Source organism: Marmota marmota, unplaced genomic scaffold, assembly GCF_001458135.2.
Source record: "Marmota marmota marmota unplaced genomic scaffold, marMar, whole genome shotgun sequence".
NCBI classification, from domain to species: Eukaryota; Metazoa; Chordata; class Mammalia; order Rodentia; family Sciuridae; genus Marmota; species Marmota marmota.
This window is the reverse complement of record NW_026000223.1, coordinates 7,962,833-7,980,248: the sequence shown is the minus strand read 5'-3', so window position 1 is coordinate 7,980,248 and position 17,416 is coordinate 7,962,833. Positions and strand designations below refer to the sequence as shown.

At 42.0% G+C, this 17,416-nt stretch overlaps 1 long non-coding RNA gene across 2 annotated transcripts; it reads left to right on the top strand.

The window, feature by feature from the left end:
• Window positions 1–3,233: 3,233 nt before the first annotated feature.
• On the top strand, window positions 3,234–5,275 carry LOC125613209. Of its 2 annotated transcripts, none has more exons than XR_007343709.1 (3): window positions 3,234–3,693; window positions 3,992–4,125; window positions 4,380–5,275. It is a non-coding gene; the product is annotated as an uncharacterized LOC125613209 (long non-coding RNA). The 2 variants fall into 2 exon arrangements; XR_007343710.1 differs by having other exon boundaries at window positions 3,689–3,823.
• The last annotated feature ends 12,141 nt before the right edge of the window (window positions 5,276–17,416 follow it).

The window sequence follows — 17,416 nt, the reverse complement described above, 5'->3', positions numbered from 1 at the left end:
CACAGAAATCCCTGAGCAAGCTCTGTAGTACCAGAAAATTCGGTCTAAAGCTATCTTCTCAAGACAGGATGGAAGAAACTTCTAGGTATTTGGAAGAGAGGGTAATTTCCCTCTCCCAGATGTTTCTAAGCCAGGAACTCCAATTTCCAATCTCACCCTTTATTCCCACCACCCCTCCACCACATATTTGCTGCTCTGTGTCTGGCCAGGATTGTGTCACATTCACTGCTTCTTCACCCCCAACTCTCAACAGCATATGGTGTGTCCTTCACTGTGGACAGACCTAGGCACACAACTTCTAGGTCTGTGGACAGACCTAGGCACACAACTTCTGGGGGTTCCCCACCATTCTGACCCACCACTCTCACCTCCAACTTCCAAATATAAATGGTAAAACCCCAGTACTTGCCAAATAAATATTTTGTAGGTCTGTCTCTGCATACCACTAGCCCTTAGCTGTCCTCTTTAAAATGCTGATAAACAGGCAAGGAGAACCTTTCTTCACACAAAACACCTTAAACTCCTCAGAGACCCCTTAAATTGGTTATCAGATGTTTCTGAACAACTATGGAGCTATGGAAAAACTATCTTTCTGATTTGGGACCTCATCCACCAGGGATTCCGTTAACTGCTTTTGTAGTCCAAGAATTTGAGTTAGGAATCCCTCCAAGAGGTAGAAGGGGTGATTAAAATGGAGACGAGAATAAAAGCTTTTAGACATGGTTCATCTATGCCAAGAACAGCTTCAAGAGGCTTACAAGTGCTCACAGGACCATCAAAGGATGCCAAAGTCGATACCTGTATTTGTTGATTCGTTGAAATACTCCATTTCAGGGTTCTTGCCATTGAAAACATCTCCTCTGTCTGGAATCTCCTCTACACCAAATGCACAATTGCTTCATTCATCTCTTCAGAGAAATCTGTCACCAAATCCATAAGCTGCCTCTGCCGGCAGGCAGGGCAGAGTAACAACAAGCCCGGCCTCCGCCCTCTGGGATGAGCCAAGGACGGGGTTCCTGTGTTAATGAAGCCCCAGATATCTCTCCTACCCTTCAGACAGTCTCTCCTCTCTCCTGCAACCTTGTCCCCTGTCCCCTTCCCCCTCAAAAAGAATCAAAGCGAGGGAAGACAGATGGAGGCAAGATTTCCCACCTCAACCAATGTGGGGAGATTCACATAAGCATACCACATGCTCCCATACCCAAAAGGAGGAAATCTAATCTTATGGCATGACTTCTACATGCATTTGATCTTTATAACCACCCAGTGAGGTAGGTTGTTCACGGAAGAAAAAACTGAACAGGGTCACAGTGATAAGAGCAAGACTTGAGTTCACCAGCTGATGGCAAGATGTGAGCAAACCACCAAGATTCTGTGCTGAGAGCCACGGCCGAGTCTGTATGGCCCCTGGCATTTTGCCAACAGTATTGATTGACAGGCGAGGCATTACTATCCGCCTCTGCCGCAACTTTTGAGTTCTCGCACTATTTTGGAGTTCTCGTGGGGATTTCCGGGGATTCCCCGAGAGTTCCCATTGGTTGGGGAAGTGCAGGAGGGGGGATTTCCGAGAGAGATATTTCCGGCTGGGGGTTCCTGGAGAAGCCTCGTGGCGTTTGGGAGGATTCCCCGGGAGCTGTGTGAAGTGTTTTCCTGCAGTTTGAAAATAAAGTTTGTTCCTGCTTCAGTGGCTCGTGATTTGTGCCCAGCCAGACTGTGGCAATTCTGGATTTGGGGTCACCTGTTTCTGTACTGGAAGCAGCAACAGTATCTCCCTTACCCACCTCTGGAGATGTGGGGATGAAGGTCAAGTGTAAATCTAAGTGGTAAGCGCAGTCTAATGTACAGATGTGAATGGGCTGTGAGCTCTGGAGGACAGGCTATCTTCTACTTGGTTGTTATATGCTAGGCACCCAAACCCTTTATTGATGCTGGAGTGGAATAAAGTGGTGCCCACACCACGTCCTGTATAAACCAGCAAGACCTTTCAGATGGCCCAGGGGGAAGGGTCAGGAGAAGTGGTGGAGAAGTAAGGCATCCTGTGGCAGCCCCCACAGCCACAGATCTGGGAGTAAGAAAAAGATAAGGGGACCCCCAAGCCTACTCAACCAGATCAGCCAAACCCATTGCCATCTGCTCAGAAGAGCCTTGGAACTCTCTCTCTCAAGAAGTAAGACTTGAACCTACACCCAAAGCACAGCACACTTTAAAGGGACAGTGGAACCCAAGCCTTGTAGTGGGGGTGAGGCAGAGGAGTGGATGCCTGCCTGGTGCCAGCCTCAAAGAAACCCCTCGGCTCCTGACGGAAATGGCAGAGGAGACTTGACAGCTGGGATGGCTAAGAGTTAAAAGCAGACAGTGCTCTGGGCAGGCTTCAGTCAGGGACAGAGTCAGAGGTATAGCAGAGAATCCCAGAGGATCAGATCCTTCTCATAGCAAGGACAGCTCCTCTGTCTTCTGTCCTGACAAACACTGCCACCCCTTCCTCAGGGAAGCCTCCCCTGAGGCTTTGAATCCCCAGGCAACTTATCTTACCTATTCTCTGACACTAACTGCATTCAACCTTTCCTAGAAGAATCTTTGCATTCCTATTTCCAAGTCCCTCTCAGAAGCTACCACAGTGTCCAGTGCCTGGTGTATGCCTGACAGGTAGACACACGTTGAAGAAACAAAGGCAGGTGAAGCAAGAAAAGGTACAAGGGGACCAAGGGAGATCAGAAAGGCCCTGCTGCTCACCAGGACTTGTGAGCCAATCCCCCTTGCCCTGCACATTCCCCACCAACCCTGTGCCCCAACATGGCCCTTGGGGGTACCATACACATCTGGGGGGCAGGCAGTGGGCAGCGTTTCAAACAGGAAGGAGGCCTCTTCCTAAGCCACTTACATGCCTGAGCTGGCCGGCCCTCCCCACCCAGGCAGGAAGCAATCCTGCCAGATCCCATCTGCAGAACCACAATCGAGCCTCACTCTCTCGAGTGATTTGTGTGTCAAAAACACGCCAAGGCTGTAAATCAGGTGGTAGGAAGCTCTGTCTCCTGTTTTCCTGCTCAACCAGACGGAGACAGAATGTACTGCCACCGGCTCTCAAATCTGGAAAACCAAGTCTGATTTAAGATGAGATTTTTAACAGGCATTAACATGGGGCAGTTCTGGGGAGCAGGGCTCCTGGCTACCCCTCCCTGGCTCTGAAGTAGAGAGAAACAGTTACCTCCTCCCCAGCTGGGGGCTTAGTGGGTGGGGGACCTGAAAGCCAGGTGCCTAACAAGCCCCGGTGTTCAATAGCAGCTGCTTAGAGCTGCTACCCAGGAGGCTCCGGAGGGGAATTTTCCACTGCCCAGTTTGATTTAGCTCAGGATTTAGCTCACGCCTGCGCTGCTGCCTTGACTGTAAACAGTGCAGCCAGCAGGAAGGTGGGGGAGCCCTCCAAGGGGGCTGCAGCCAGGCTGGAGCAGGGGCGAAGGTGTGGGCAGGGTGGGCTTGAGGTGCAGGTTTTGACGGCGCCCTGGGTCTACCTCAGCAGCCTGCACCTGGAAGGCTGAGGTGATTTGGAGGTGCTGGGGGTGGACAGGACACTTTTTGCATAGGGAGAAGAGTCCCAAGGCCCTGGTTGGAGGAGGTAGGGGACAGAAGCCAAGGAGTCGCCTCCCTCCCCCTGTTGCTCTCTTTCTCAGGACGTCTAAGAGGTGCCCCGCGTGGGTGAGTGCTCCCTCCCTCCCCGGCGCTGCACCTCCCCCTCCCCGGAACTGCCACCCCCTCAGCCTTGAGCTGTTGATGCCCTCTGGGTTCTGTTTTCATTCCAGGCTGTGGATCCGGTCGTGGGAAGCAGGTAGGAAGCCATGATTCTGGGGGTTAAATGAAAAAAATATATTTAGTGCTCACAGAAAACCAAATATTGGGTTAGGAGCCAGGAATGGAGAGGGAAAAAACCCAAAGCAAACAGCAGACGAAAGAAATTCCTACCAAACAAGGTCCCTATTCATTCTTCCAATCCCAGGTGCAGGAGCCTGCAGGGGAAGACTGGCTGAATGCAAGACTTTGATGAGACCCCAAGCTCAGATCTTACAAGGTCCATGGGACCAAGGGGCTCTCAGCACCCTCCCCAAAACGTTGTCAATATCTGGATTGATGGTAAACACCCTAGAGTTCACTAAGGTGGCTCTGAAGCCCTCTGGGAGCCAGGGATGGGGGTGGGGAGGGAGGACAAAAGAAAGTATTCCTGGCTTGACCTTGAATAAGTGCCTTGACCTCCCTGGGCCTCTTCTATGGAATGTAGGGGTTGGATCATGGTTTCACAGGTCACAACATCTTATTATTCCGTTCCTGCCCCAAATTAGCAATAATGTGAGCAAGATCATTACAATAGTGATCATCTGTTTCCCAAGGAGTATAGGGTGAAGCTGAAAGAGATACAGTGTGAAGATGAAAGAGATTCGGCTTTCTGTGTGTTGACTCTCCCTGGAGTAAACTTCTAGGGTCTAAGTTGACTCCTCTGGAGACCCCAGACTCCAGTGAGGTGATTCTGGAACCTGCTTAGATTGCTACTTAGACATCAGCCTGACCAGGGGATTGCAACACTCAGCCCGACCAGTGAGCAACATGATGAGGGCTCCATGATCAGGAGAGGCTTAGGGGTAGGCAGAAAAAGAGAAGAATCAGAAGAAGGGTCTTCATAGACCTCCTGGACACCTCCTGTAGAATCACAGGTAAGGCAAAATGTGTCCTCCTGACCCCAGGTTTCCAAGACGCATTTGTATCAAATCACTGAAGTATCTACAGGAGGCCAGGGTCCCAGGTTTCAAAGGACCTTAAGAAGCAGAAGTTGGTGGGGACTGAATTCTAACCAATCAAAAGAAAGGAAAGGCTGGAATTCCTCTCCCTTGCACCTGCCCTTCTCTGGGAAGCACTTGACTCACTGCTTCTTCCCCTAGTTTTCTCAAAAGGGCCCAAATGGAATCTGGGCATCCCCTGTACCTTGTGGACAGGAAAGGTCAACCTGAAGACCATCATTTCCTTTATGTTGATGAATGCCCACTCCAAAGAGCCCCAGCCTAAACATGACCAACCATGTCTGCTAGTTAATTCCCTACCCAACCAGGGACTCAACACAAATGTATTTGTCAATTGAGTCAGAAGACCAGAACCTTGGGAGAGGACATGCAGAGATAGCCACAAATAAAACAAATTCCCACTGGGCCGGGTGGCACACACCTGTAATCCCAGTGGGTTTGGGAGGCTGAGGCAGGAGGATCGCAAGTTCAAAGCCAGCCTCAGCAAAAGCAAGGTGCTAAGCAACCTAGTCAGACCCTGTCTCTAAATAAAATACAAAACAGGGCTGAGGAATGTGGTTGAATGCCCTTGAGTTCAATCCCCGGGATCCCAAAACAATTTTTTAAAACTTTTTTAAATAAATAAAATATATTCCCACAAACCTGCTCCTTTCCTAGCACTCCTTTAAGCTCTATAAGTTATACCACTTTCCACCAATTTTCCAGAAACTAAAAAATCATCTTTGACATCCATCCAATCAGACACCTCCTATTTATCACCCAAACTCATTCTTGCAATCTTACCACCCCACTGTGACTGCCCTCATGGGCCCTTGGTATGCCTCACCCAGATTACAGAAACTCCCTCCCAGCAAGTAACTCTGAGCAGTCTTCTTCATTCCAGTCTCTCTGGATTAGCTGGGGAAACACACACACACACACACACATATGTGTATATCTGTGTGTGTGTGTCTTAAGTCATCTCAATTACCTGCATTTTTTGTTGTCTGCTATTTCAAGACAAAATTTTGAATTCACTAGGAAACATACAAATGCTTTTTTCACCCACTGAACACAGCCTATCTGCTACCATTTCCCTGGTCTCCAGTCATAGCTACTGACATCCCATAAACAGATCCTGCTGGACTTCTAATCAAGATGGAGTGGTGAGTTCTCTGTTCTAACCAGTGATGAATAAAACATTCTAATATATAACCCAACACACAGAGTTGGGCTCAGAAACAAGGTGAACTTTCTGTGAGCCAGAAGCAGAACAGAGCCCAAAATCACTGCGTGGGAAACGTGACGGAGGTGCTGCTGGGCTCTGGGTCCCAAAGGATTGTTAAAAAAGGCAGGAGCACAGTTACCTTTGAAAGGACCGGAAGGAACACTAGGGGCCTTCTAGAGGTCAGTAGTATGCTTTTCTTGCTCTGGGTTTGATGTAGGATAGAAGGAATTTGTAAATAGATGGAAAAGAGACATAAAGGAAGGACAAGGAAATAAGATTTTAGTTTAGAAGTTTCACATACTTTTCCAGGCCTGTCACTCACTAAGGCAGTCTTCCTTCCAGGCCTGTTACTCCCAAATTCCTGGAAAACCTGTAAGTCTACCTGTGCACTGTTAATTAGCCCTTCCCCCAAAAAAATACACCAACAAAGAGATAAGCTATCTTGAGGAACCTATAATTTAGGGGACTTTGCAGCAGTCCCTATTGATCAGATAATGAAGACCATCGCAGCCTGAGGATCCTGAGAATGAACAGACCACCAGGACCCACCTTGAGATCACCAGACTGATATCATTTCTACTTACCTTTCCATACCTACTCTTCAACAAGTTTCCTTTCAAAGAAATCCCAGGAACCCTTAAAATATGTTTCTCACTCTCCCTTCAATGTGTATTCCTTGTTTTACCCCAACGGCATCCCTCTCTTGAGATTGCCCTCATTCTCCCTTGAATATGTACCTGCTTTCCTAAATCAACCTCTGTCTATGCCTCCAACTGGTGGGTGCTGAAATTATTTCTCATCACATACGTCAAGAACCTCACTGTTGCTGGATGCAGTGGCACATGCCTGTAATCCCAGTGGCTCGGGAGGCTGAGAAAGGAAGATCTCAAGTTCAAAGCCAGCGTCAGCAAAAGCAAGGGGCTAAGCAACACAGTGAGACCCTGTCTCTAAATAAAACACAAAATAGAGCTGGGGATGTGGCTCAGTGGTCAAGTGCCCCTGAGTTCAATCCCCAGTACCAAAAAATAAAAGAAGAACCTCACTGTTCCTGAGTGGAGCTCCCTCTTCTATCCAGGAACTCCTTGATCTTCTTTGGAGACTTCTTTTCTGTGTCAGGTTGGTAGATGCCCACTCCAAAGAGCCCCAGCTCCTTTTCATTCCACCAGAGCATTTACTTTGCGAAAATTTACTGGGGGCTGGAATTCTCAGCACCACATATAAATAAATAAATAAAATAAACAACTAAAAATATATATATTAAAAAACTCATCTAGGTATTCATTTATGGCCTGTGTACTTTTCTGCATGTTCATTGTACTTCAATAGAAAGGTTTATTATTTAAAAAAAAAATTCTCTGGGAGACAGGAGACCAGAGGAAGATCCTGCTTCAGGATGATGCAGACCAGCATAGGGCAAGGTAAGAGGGGCAGAGGGCACCCAGCCTCACAATGAGAAGCAAGCCAAGCCACACACTGTCTCCACATCTGGATTGGCATTATTCTGGCAAGGAGAAAGAGCCGTGAAATGACACATAAGACTTTGTTCTGGAATAGGGTGGGAGTGGAAGATGGAGTGGAACCAACCACAAAGCTCTCAACTGCACACTGAGGAAGAGGAAGGGAAAAATAAAAGACAAAAATAAAACAAATCCGAGGGAGGAGACTGCCTTTCAAAATGGATCTGCAAAGCGAAGTTCCAAAATACATTTCAACAATGAAGAAATTTAAGCCTTCTTCATTAGAAAGATGGTAAAATCAGTAAACCACATGGACACAAAGGTGTTCGAGTGCATTTGCATCTACGTTACTCAAAGACATTGAACATACAATATCTATTGAAAGCAAGAAAAAAATATTAGATGAAAAACAATAGAAATGCAGATGGGAAAAGAAGGACCAATGAGAAGTCTTAAGAATTTTTTAAGCATTGATATTCAGGGTAAACTCTAGGCCAAGTATAGTCAAAGCAAAAAAAAAAAATAGCGAATTGGAAGATAGTAAGGAAAATTTCATGAAAAATATTGTACAAAGAAGCCAGAAGGGGGAAACGTGAAAGCTAAGTTATCAAATGGATTAAGAGACTCTAGCCTTAAAAAAACCCAGAGAGAATGAAGACAATGTCCATGTGTTTTGTTTTTGATAATTTTCCGTTTGTTTCTATCAGTATTCTTACTATGGCCTTCTAAACTCTTCTTTGTAGGGAGATTTAGAAGGCAGACTGGAGACCAGAGTCCTCACCTTCCTCCAGAGGAGGCAGCAGGTGTCTTGGTCGGACAGTTTATAGAGTCTAGCTAGATTCCATTTGCTAATAGTCATCAACCCCAAGCCTGCAAAGCAAGTGTGGTATCAGCAGAGATTTCCTATAGCTCCCTGACATCTGGAGGGTGACAGCAACTTCCTGGTTCTCTGGGCCACAGCTACAGTAGTGAATATGAAGGCTATGCCTCCTAGGACTGGGGATAGAGCTCAGTTGGTAGAGTGCCTGCTCACATACACAAGACCCTGAGTTCAATCTCCAGCACCACAAAAAAGAAAGAAAATTAGTTAGTTATACCTCCTGGTTTTCCTTTCAGTGTTTTTATTAGCATCTGCTCTAGTTTGAATGTGTCACCCCAAAATTCATGTATTGGGAACTTAATTTCCAAAGTCATATGTTAATGGCATTTGAGAGGTTATTAGGATTAGATGAGGTCATTGAGGGATCTCCATGTTGGCATTAGTGCCTTTATAAGAACAGGAAGAGAGACCTCAGCTGGCACACTGATTCCATCTCACCCTGTGAAGCCCTATACCGTGATGCAGTAAGGTCTACATCAGGTGCTAGCAGCATGCTCTGAAACTTTCCAACTTCCAGACTGAGAACTAAAAACCCTTTATTCTTTATAAACTACCCTGCCTCAGGTATTTTGTTATAGCAATATCAAATATAAGAACAGTACCTAATTTCCTATTTTAAATCCTTTCTATTTGAAATACCTAGGGTGGTTTTTTAATTTTATTTGTGTGTGTGTGTGTTTGTGTGTGTTCTTGACTTATAAAAGTATAATGGCTGTATTTGAAAATACAATACTTTACAAAGTAAACCTAAAAAAATAAAGAGTTGTAAAATAGAAGACAGACAATCAGAAAATTAGAGAACAATTAAATCTGGGAGGCCCAACATTAAATAATAGGAGTTCTAGAGATAGAACTCAGGAGAAACTGAGAAAAGGAACTCACCGAAGAAATAATTCAAGAACTTGCTCCCAGAATCAAAGGTCTCAAGTTTGCAAATTGAAAGAGCTACCTTTTACATAGCACAAAGGATGAAAATAAATCCATGCTACTATAGTATGGATCTTGAATGTGCCCCAAAGTCTCATGTGTTAAAGGCTTGGTTGCCAGCCTATACCACTACTTAGAGGTGGTGGGACCTTAAGGAGGTGGGGCCAAATGGAAGAAAGTTAGATCACTGGAGGCATGCCCCTTCAAGGGCATGTTGAGACCCTAAACCTGTACTGTCACTCTCACTCCCTGGCCATCATGAGCTAAACAGTCCTCCTCCACCATGCACTCTTGCCAAGATGTACAGTGTCACTACAGGCCTAAAGCAACAGGGCCAAGCAACCATGGACCTCTAACACTGCAAGCCAAAATAAACCGTTTCTCCTTTTAAGTTGATCATCTCAGGAATCTTGTCACAGTGACAGAGAGTTGACTAACACACATGCTCAGGCACATCATAATGAAATACTAGAACATTAGGGATTTAAAAAAAATCCTACAAGTTTCCAGAGGGGGGGAAACATACTCATTATCAAGAATCAGAACACACTTAGATTTCTCATAAAGCAAAAATGGAATCTAGAAAATAGTGAAGTAGTGCCCCCAACATACTAAAGAAAAAATATTTCTAATATGAAATTCCACACTCAGCCAAAGTAGCAATCACATGTAAGACTAGAGAAAAAAAAAAACATTTTTACATATATGAAGAATTTCTAAATGTATCTTCCAAATACTCTCGGGAAGCTACTAGAGGATGCATTATATCAAAAATAAGGAAGCAAACCAAGAGGAAGCCATGAAATACACAAAACCAAACCCAAAAAGAGATGAGAGAGATGCCGTGATAATAGCTGTGTAAAAATATAAAAGGCAACGAATTCAGGTTCGAGCAGATCAGAATATTCCAGGAAAGATTTCTGAAGGAAGATGAAATAAATAGACTACTTAATTTTGGGATCTACTGAGAATATTTATATAACTTGGACTGAATCAGTAATAAATACATAGAAAACTAAGCAAATGAAAAAGGAAGGCAATCATGAACTCCAGGGAAAATAAAAGTAAAAAAAAAAAAAAAACTGTTAGTATATAACATAGCTTAGTTGTGACTAGTGTTTTAGTAGTTGTACTAATATACATATTTAATATATGCTAATCAAAATATGGTATTGGCTCAGCCATAAAAACGAATGACTTTATGAGTTTTGCCAGTAACTGGATGGATCTGAAGACTATCATGCTAAGCGAAATAAGCCAATCCCACAAAAACCAAAGACAGATGCTTTCTCTGATATGTGGTTGCTAACATATAGTAAGTGCGGGGTGGGGGAATAGAAATTCAGTGGATTAGACAAAGTGGAGTAAAGAGAAGGGAGCAGGGATGGGAATAGAAAAGACAATAGAATGAATCAGACATAACTTCCCTGTGTTCATAAGTAAATATACCATCAGTGAAACTCCACATCATGTGCAACCAAAAGGATGGGATCCTAATTAGAATAAGTTATACTGTATGTATGTCTAAAATGTCAAAATACACTTTACTGTCACATAAATCTAAAAAGAACACAAAAATTAATAACACCTTTAAATTTGTGTATGAAAAAAAATAAATGGTATTGGGAGGATTGAGGTACAAAAGAATGCCCAGGTTGTAGAGAAGGAATGGAAAGAATTAAAGTCTTGTCATCCATAGAAGTCTGTAAGAAATAGCTATAGCAGAAAAATAAAGAAGCAGGAATATAAGCACATTATTTAGAGATATAGAGGTGAACACCAAAAGAATCAATTAAGACGAGAATATTATGCTAAGCAAAATAAGTCAATTCCAAAGTACCAACGGCTGAATGTTTTCTCTGATATGCAGATGCTAATTCACAATAAGGGGTGGGGGGAGAATAGTGATATTTTGGACCAAACAGAGGGGAGTGAAGGGAGGAGGGGGTATGGGGGGTAGGAATGATAGTAGAATGAATTGGACATTATTACCCAATGTGCATATAGGATTACACAACCTGTGCAACCATTTATTATATTATGTGTCAACATGCATTCTACTGTCACATATAACTAATTAGAACAAATAAAAATATAAAAGAATCAGTTAAGAATTTAAAAATAGGGCTGGGGTAGTAGCTCAATGGTAGAGCACTTGCCTAGCATATGAGAGGCACTAGAATTGTCTCAGCACCACATATAAATAAAATAAAGTTCTATCAACAACTTAAAAAAAAAGAGTTGAAAAGTGTTGCTTCTGAAGAAAGGGAAACAAGAGGCAGGGAGTATGGCCCAGATATTTTAAAAATAAGTCTAAATTTTAATCATTTAATATGTGTGTGTGTGTGTGTGTATATGATTTCAAATAGAAATAAATCAAAAGTTAATGACCCCATATTTTATACAACCAAAACGCATTAATAAAAGAAAATTTAAGTTAATGAAACAACAACAAAATAGAAAGAATAAATGAAAAATGTTGGTCTTTAGGGGGAAAGTGAATAAACCAGGCAAATCTCTAGCAAACCTGACCAAGGGTAGTACACACTAACAATATTAGGAATTAAAATAATACAGTCTCTACTTATCACAGATTCTAAAACACTGTGAACAACTTTATAGATTTGAAAGATTCAAATAAAATGGATAATTTTCCACCAAAAATGGTCTACTCCAATAGCTATTGAAATTTTTGAATTGGTAATCAAAATTCTCTCACCCTGAAAGATATCTGTCCCAGATGGTTTTAGAAACTTGTTTTCTTAAACTTTTAAAGTACAAATAAACACTCTCTTAAACAAATGTTTTCAGTTCCTGTGGGAGTTGTCCTTCCAAATCCTTCTGGTAAGATTTCTCTGTAAGGAACAGGAAGCCCAACTACAGCCTACATTTTCCAGTCTCCTTTGCAACGAGGTGTGTCTATACAGCTAGATTGTGGAGGGTGGGGTAGCCAGGGATCAAACCCAGGGCCCTGAGCATGCTGGGCAATGCCCTACCACTGAACCCCAACCCTCCTTTGACTACGTTCTTGCCTTTATTTAGGAACAAAAGTGGAGAGATTCTTCTCCATTTCTTTCTGGATTCCTTCCCCAGGGCTGCTATAACCAAGTACCACAAGCTGGGGGCTTAAACAACAGAAATTTATTCTCATGGTTCTGTAAGTCAGAAGTCCAAGATGGATGTGTCAGTAGAGATGGTTCCTGCTGCAGGTGATGGGGCTACATCTGTTCCATCCCTCTCAGCTCCAGATGGTTTGCTGTACTCTTTGCCATTGGCGTTCCTTGATGGGTCTCTGCTCTTGTGTCTGTGTGGCATTCTCCCAAAGTGTGCCTGTGTCCAAATTTCCCCTTTTAATAAAGACACCAGTCACATTGGAATAGAGGCCTATGTACTCAGTATCACTTCATCTAACTAATTCAATCTGCAACAACCCTATTTTCAGATAAGGTCACATTCTGAGGTACAGGGAGTCAGGGTTTCAACATCTGACTTAGAGGGAGGGAGACATAAAACATGTTTAAAAGTAAATTACTCATCCTCCACTTTCTCTATTTTCCCCTCCCACAGGCTACACCAGCACTGAGCTGAACCAGCTTTGACCATGTAGGTGGACATAAAGATTTAGGAGATGGCACAGAAACAAAATGGGAAGACCCTGGGGTTCCAGATCAGTATGCCAGCAGGGCTGTCCCACCAGCCTGGACCATTCCTTTCCAGACTATGAGGAAGAAGCATACACGCACCTTATTTGATCAACTGTGTTTGGGGTTTTTGTTGTTGTTGTTGTTGTTAGGAGCTTAGATTTTCCTCTAACAAATACAGCTTCCCAACTCACTTCATAAAGATCTTCATTTTAATACCAAAACCCAGTTAGTAGAGAATTTTTAAAAACTTGTATCATTCATAATCATAGATGTAGAACCTCTAAATGAAATGAAATATTACCAAATTAAAATCAAGGATATATATAAACCCAACTAATCAAGAGTTTATATATATATATATATATGTGTATATATATATATATATATATAATATGAGATATATACAACATATGAAATATATGATATATATATCATGACCAGTTATGTTTATCTCAGGAACTCAAAAATGACATTGTTCAATATAAGAAAACCCACTAAAGTTCATTGTTCTAACAGATTAACATGTTAAGAAAAAGTATTTTCTAAAAATCAATACTCATACATTTTATATATAAACATGGAGTACATAGCTAGCATGAAGAAATTAATTTTAAACTTGTTTAGGCTTGATAATGATACTATAATCATTTTTGTTCTTTAATTTTTATCTTTTAAGGATGTGTACCAAATATTGACATATAATTTTATGTAATGTCTGGGATTTGCTTCAAAAAGCACAGAAGGGTGAGAAGTCAACAGAGGTAGACGGGCTGTGATCCAGTAATGATTGAGACTGTATAAATGGCAGATAGAGGTTTATTTTTTTTAATTCATTTTATTTATTTATTTATTGGTACTGGGGATTGAACTCAGGGCACTTGCCCTCTGAGCCACATCCCCATCCCTATCTTGTATTTCATTTAGAGACAGGGTCTCACTGAGTTGCTTAGTGCCTCGCTTTTGCTGAGACTGACTTTGAACTTGCAATCCTCCTGTCTCAGCCTCCTGAGCCTCTGGAATTACAGGCGTGCACCACAGCATCCAGTTGAAAATCCCTTTTGTAGTTACATCTAAAAGGTCTCTCATTAAAGTCAAGTGCTAGGATGAAAGTACCAATTGCTTCTACTCAAAATTGTACTAGACGGCCTCACTAATATGACACAAGAAGGAAAAAGATGTTTAAGAAGGGGTGGGGGTTGCTGAAGGGAGAGATAACTATTCTTATTTGCAGATAATGTGAGAGCATATAGAAAAATTATTTTAAAAACTGGAAAAGGAGCCAGATGCAGTGGCACATGTCAATAATCCCAGCAACTCGGCAGGCTGAGGCAGGAGGATCACAAATTCAAAAGCTAGCTTTGGCAATTTAGAAAGGCCTTAAGCAACTGAGTGAGACCCTATCTCAAAATTTTTAAAAAATAAAAATAAAACGGGCTGGGGATGTGGCTCGGTGGTTAAGCGCCCCTGGATTCAATCCTAGTACCAAAAAGGAAAAAAGGGAAGGTATTAAACCTAATAGGAGAGCTCAGCAAGAAAATCTGATAGAAGCAAACACACACTATATTCACAGAACCACAAAACATGATCCATGCTGTGCATGTTGGCTTATACCTATAATCTCAGAGACTCAGAAGGCTGAGGATCTTAAATTCGAGTCCAGCCTCAGCAACTTAGTGAGACCCTGTCTCAAAATAAAAAACAAAAAAAGGTCTAGGGATGTAACTCAGGGTTCAGGGGTAAAGTGTCCCTGGATCCAGACCTCAGTACCAAAAGAAAAAAAAAGTGTCTTCCAAAAAAATTACAAAATGTAACTAAGAAACTAAAAGGAGATTTGGTGCTGGGGACTGAAACCAGGGCCTCAAGTATGCTAAAGAAGCACTCTACAAGGAGCAATACCCCCAACTCCCAAGGAGATTTGAATAAATGCATAGATAATCATGTTTACAAATAAGAAGATTTGATATTTGTTATTATGCCAAAGTTAATATGGTAATCCAATGCAACTTCAATCAAAATTACCTATCAGATTTTTACTGTAACTTGAGAATCTTATCCTAAAAGCCACATGAAAGGTCAAAGGTCAGGCAGGGGATGTGGTTCAGTGGTAGAGCAATTGAATCTGAGGTTTTGGGTTCAATTCTCAACATAGAAAAGGAGAGAAAGAAGTGGGATCCACATTCAAAGAAGGGTAAGACAATTTTGAAGAAGATGAGAGATTTTGCCCAAGCTGATATCAAGACTTTCTAAATTCATAATAGTTAATTCAATAAGATAATTGAGAAAAAAACAGACAAATAGCTCAATAAAATAAAGAGCTCAAAATCCCACATATGGGGTCTGGGGTTGTGTCTCAGTGGTAGAGCGCTCACCTACCATGTTCGAGGCCCTGGGTTCGATCCTCAGCACCACATAAAATAAATAAAATAAAGGTATTGTGTCCAACTACAACTAAAAAATCATTTTTAAAAAGTCCCACATATGCTTGGAAACTTAATATATGATAGAGGAGATACCCCCAAACATCAGTAGGAAAAGAATGGATTATTTGGGGCTCTGGATACTTACCTGGGAGGGAAAAAATTAGATGTCAACTTCAAACTGTATAGAAAACAAATTCCAGATGTTCCAAAGACATAAACATGAAGGAGAAGGAGAAAGAGAAGGAGAAGGAGGAAGAGGAGGAGGAGGAAAAGGAGAAGGAGGAGAGCAACAACAACTTTAAAACTTTAGAAGAAATATAGAATTCCTTTATGACTTCAGTACTGAAAAGAAATACTTAAATAAAACATGAAAGCCCACTCCATAAAGAAAACAATTGATAAATCTAACTATAATAAAAAGTAAAAATTTTATTTAAATAAGAGATAACATCTAAAACTTGAAAGGAAAGGACCAGAGGAACATATATACAGTATATATCATGACAAGGGGATGACATATCCTTTTTTGTTGTTGTTCTCTTTTTCAGGCAGAATCTTGCTCTGATTGCCCTGGTTGATTTCAAATTCCTGGACTCAAGAGATCCTCTGCTTCAGTCTTCTGAGTGGCTAGAATTGCAGGTGCACCCCATTGCACACAGCTCCACATTTTATCAGGATCTCCTAAAAATCAACTTAAAATACCTAGAACCAAGTAACTGTTGCCCTAGTTACTTGGGAGGCTGAGGCAGAAGGATCATGAGCCTGGGTGTTGGAGGCCAACCTGGACAATATAGGGAGACCCCCATCTCAAAAACCAACCAACCAAACAAAAAAGATCAATCTAAGAGAGGTTTTAACCAGGTACAGTGGCACATACCTGTAATCCCAGTGATTTAGGAGACTAAGGCAGGAGGATCACAAGTTTGAGGACCATCAGCAATTAAGTGAGACCCTAAGCAACTGAGACCTTGTCTCAAAATAATAAATAAAAAGGGCTGGAGATGTAGCTCAGTTGTAAAGCACTTCTGGGTTCAATCCTCAATGCCAGGCCAAAAAAAAAAAAAAAGAAAGAAAGAAAACATGGAGGTCATATAGAAGAGGAATATTTTTGAAGTGCTAAAAGGAGAAAACTGAATTGATAATTCTATACCAATTAAATGTAATCCCTATGAAAATTCTAACTGCATTTGGTTTTGTTTGCTGGTTTGGTTTGGTTTGGTTGTACAGAAATGGACACATTCATGCTGAAGTTGATATGGAATTGCAAGTAACCCCAATAGCCACATCAGTTTTTTAAAAGAAGAACAAAACACTTCCCAATTTCAAAACTTACTACAAAGCTACAGTGACCAAGAGTGTAGTACTGGCATAAAATCAACAGAATAGAACTCATGGTCCAAAAGTAAACCTAGACATCAACAGTCAATGGAGTTTTGACAAGAGTGTCATAAAATTCGAGGGGAAAAGAAGAATCCTTCACAAATGGTGCCAGGACAGCTGGATAACCAGATGCAAAAGAAAGAAACTGGGCTCTTGACTCACACCATATGTAAAACTCAAAATGGATCAAAGACCTACATACGGGCTATGAATGTAGCTCAGTGGTAGGGTGCTTGCCTAGCATGCGTGAGAGCCTGGGTTCTATTCCCAGCACTGCAAAACAAAACAAAACAAACAAACAAACAAAAAAAAAAAACACAGACACACAACAAAGATATAACTACAAGCACTGAACCCATAAATTGATTAGAATAAAATAGAGGCATAAATCTCTGTGACTTTATATTTGCCAGTGGTTATGGCACCAAACACACAAGCAACAAAATAAAAAATAGGCCAGACATGGTAGCACATGCCTGTGATCCCAGGGGCTTGGAGGGTGAGGCAGGAGGATGGTGAATTCAAAGTCAGCCTCAGCAACATATCGGCCCTAAGCAACTCAGTAAGGCCCTGTCTCAAAATAAAATACAAAAAGGGCTGGGGATGTGGCTCAGTGGTTAAGCACCCCTGAGTTCAATCCCCAGTATAAACAAATAAGTATTTAAATAAGAAATAAACAAATTGTGCTGAGCACAGTGGCATACACCTGAAATCCTA